Source organism: Pygoscelis adeliae, unplaced genomic scaffold (genome assembly GCF_000699105.1).
Source record: "Pygoscelis adeliae isolate BGI_AS28 unplaced genomic scaffold, ASM69910v1 Scaffold142, whole genome shotgun sequence".
Classification (NCBI taxonomy): domain Eukaryota; kingdom Metazoa; phylum Chordata; class Aves; order Sphenisciformes; family Spheniscidae; genus Pygoscelis; species Pygoscelis adeliae.
The window spans coordinates 1,322,620-1,325,575 of record NW_008824247.1 but is presented as its reverse complement, the minus strand read 5'-3'; the positions used below and the strand labels follow the sequence as shown (position 1 = coordinate 1,325,575).

Genomic DNA, 2,956 nt, shown 5'->3' with positions numbered 1-2,956 from the left:
GAAAGATGGTTCTGCTCAGTCCTGTTTGTCTCAAAGTCTTTTTGAATGACCTTGTTCTTAGGCTCTTAAAACCTTCTTATGCGCAGGTAGACTACTTTATTGTGCTTCAACAGCAAGTATAAACCGGCTTGTTGGCAGGTTCTTTGTGGCCCAGCCTTTCCTCCTGAAGTGCTTTGTCATTTGTTTGCAATGTGCTTGCAGGCAGGGAAGAACAGTTGAAAGGTGCAATTTGTTTTTGCTTCTGTAATTGTGAACTGTAAAACCAGGATTCCTCTCTGACATGGGGTCCAACTGAAACCAAAGGAAACAAGCCTGTTGACCTCAGTGGGCTTAGGATCCGGCCAGACAATCTGAATCCAAAATTCCTAATTTTTCCTTGTAGCACTGAATAGGAATGGCCATTAATTCAGTGGGTTACTGCTCCCTGTGAACAAAGTTTATAGAACCAGGACTCAGAGATGTATGTAGCTCTTCCTTTAAACTAAAATGATGCTGAATAAGTTTTAATGCTTCTACAACAAATTAAGAATGAAACTTATGTTTCAGGGTTTTTACAATGATTTCCTGCAAACCAAGTTCCATGAAATCCCGTGGCTTAGCGAGTTACCTTAATTTTAATTATATGCATAACAAAAATGTAAGCACTTTGTTAGAAGCTCTCTTCTTCAGCTTTACTGTGCAAAGGTGCTCTACAGTTCTCCTCACTCGGTGCTGTGCTTGCTGTTGCATTAATTGCTCCTTGCAATGAAGCTATATGAAGTAGACATGTTAGTTAGAAATGTCTTCTGATAGTCTAGGCAAAAATTAAATTTTCATTTGCACCTCTGGCACTACTCTAAATTCCTCCATGTCTTTGTTGTCACTGTTCTTTCAGAAATAATTGGTCGCTGCATCCTGCTTTATTTTCCTCCCTGCCAACTTATACAGACAAGGTTATTTTAATCTTTTCCCTATGCCAATCCTTCCACTTCTCAAACTGCCTCATTATTTTTTCTGAACTCTCTTAAGTTTTTCAGCATTTCAAAATTGAAGTTTTGCTTCCTTCCAAGGAAATATTGCTTAATTTTAGGAAAAAGTAATTCAGTTTCTTTTTTTGGTTAAGGATATTGAGCAATGTTTACATTATTTCGCACACACATGCACACACACATACACACATACTTGTAAACATTATCTATCATTCATAAACAGAAAAGAAGTTAAATTACTGCTTAAATTCAGAAATATTTACTATCAGAAAAATACTATTCACTATGGAAAACAAGAAGTTATATTTTATACTTTTTCATTTATATACATATGTATCTTTTTTATGACAACCAAATGTAAGATTAAGAGTAAAAGATGACTCTACTTACTACTATCACTACTGGTAACAAGAATATAAATCCATGGATTAAAATCTGCTGCGAATTAGTATTTTCACTGAGGCACCTGTCTTCCCCAGGCCACCTCCGAGTTGTCTAATGTCAGAGTGTAATCCGTTTTCATAAGAAGCCAGCTAAGCAACAAACACATAACTCAAATATGCTGAAAACACAATTAAACAGCATTTCTTCTCCAGTATGAATTTCACTTACATATTAGAAAAGAATAAGGATGAACTCAAGAACACCAAACACCTTTGAACCAAAAGTGATCAAACGTTTCACTACCTTCAGACTACAGTTACAAACCTTTTATTAGCATCTTCTGTATCTCCACATAAGCATACTCTTTTTTGCAGCATCCATAATTTATTCTCACAGCAAAACACCACCGCAGCCGATGAAACTCTCTCTCCAGTACAGAAAGGACCCTCTAAACAGCCATTAGTATTTAGCTATTTAAAAGCTTCTGCCAGTTAGGCTTACTTACAGGATTTACAGTGCTGCCTCCTATAGTATTTCCCTAGCTCTCCAAAATAACTCTACCTGGCGAGAGGCAGATTATTTCAGTGCTTTGTCTATGCATAAAGCAAACCACATGCCACGGCAACACCTAGAAGAGGGTGGGGGAAGTTTTCGACAGAGAGGCGTGACTAGAAAATGTAGCAATCAGCTCAGTTACACGTCAGGATCGACTTGTTTATTTTTCAAGCTGCGCTCGGTAAGAAATCAAAGGCATCTGAGCCTGAGATATGACAGATTTTCTGTGGAAAAGCCGGATAAACACATACTAGAAAAGCTGATGCAATGAGTAGGCACGGTTTATTTTTTTGCCTTCTTAAATTAAGAAATCATTTCAATGCTTAGCTTCTATAGCAAAGCCTAGACCTTCGCTTGTGCATTGGCTACCTTACCGTGCGCCAGGATAAAGCACCCTTGAAATCTGATTCTGTTACCCAAGTGCCCCTTTATTCTACAGGAAGGGCTGCAGTCCGGTGTTGGTGTGTCCCAGCATAAGGGGCATTATCATGTCACACGAAAGAGGAGGCAGCAGATGACATGTATGGAGCAGTGTTAAAACTTCGCAAATTTTTTTTCTATGTTGCTATGTAGGAGAATTGTTACCAGTAAACATCCACAAAGTTAACCTCATGGCCTCTATTCAAACCACTCCTTAAATGTACTTCTGCTTTGATACAAACACTCCACAATGGCAAACTGCTGTGCTACAAAACCTACCTATCAGACTAATCAACATTTCTTTAGAGGCTTGCATTCCCTGTCATTGTTTATTATAGCTGTTCCTTGTCTTAGCGTCTTGCCACCTAGGAGCCCAGGCATGGACCAGAGTACCAGCCCGAGACTCACAGAGTGAAAATCAGCTCTTTGTGCCAAAGATCTTGCAGCTTCATACTTAGATTTCACAGCACAATGCACCTTTACCTATGATTGCCAGTCCCAAGCATTACCCTAAGATGCACACAAAAATAATAATATTCCACTCAGGTGTTGCTGACATACAGGACCATACAGGACAAACGTTAGGAGAGAACAGTCAGCCTAAGTAGCCAGAGCGGAGCGCCCCCCCT

At 39.2% G+C, this 2,956-nt stretch overlaps 1 protein-coding gene across 1 annotated transcript in view; it reads right to left on the bottom strand.

Annotated features, from left to right (window-relative positions):
• Positions 1–2,956, bottom strand: part of EXPH5 (exophilin 5) — an 18,218-nt gene that overhangs the window by 10,001 nt on the left and 5,261 nt on the right.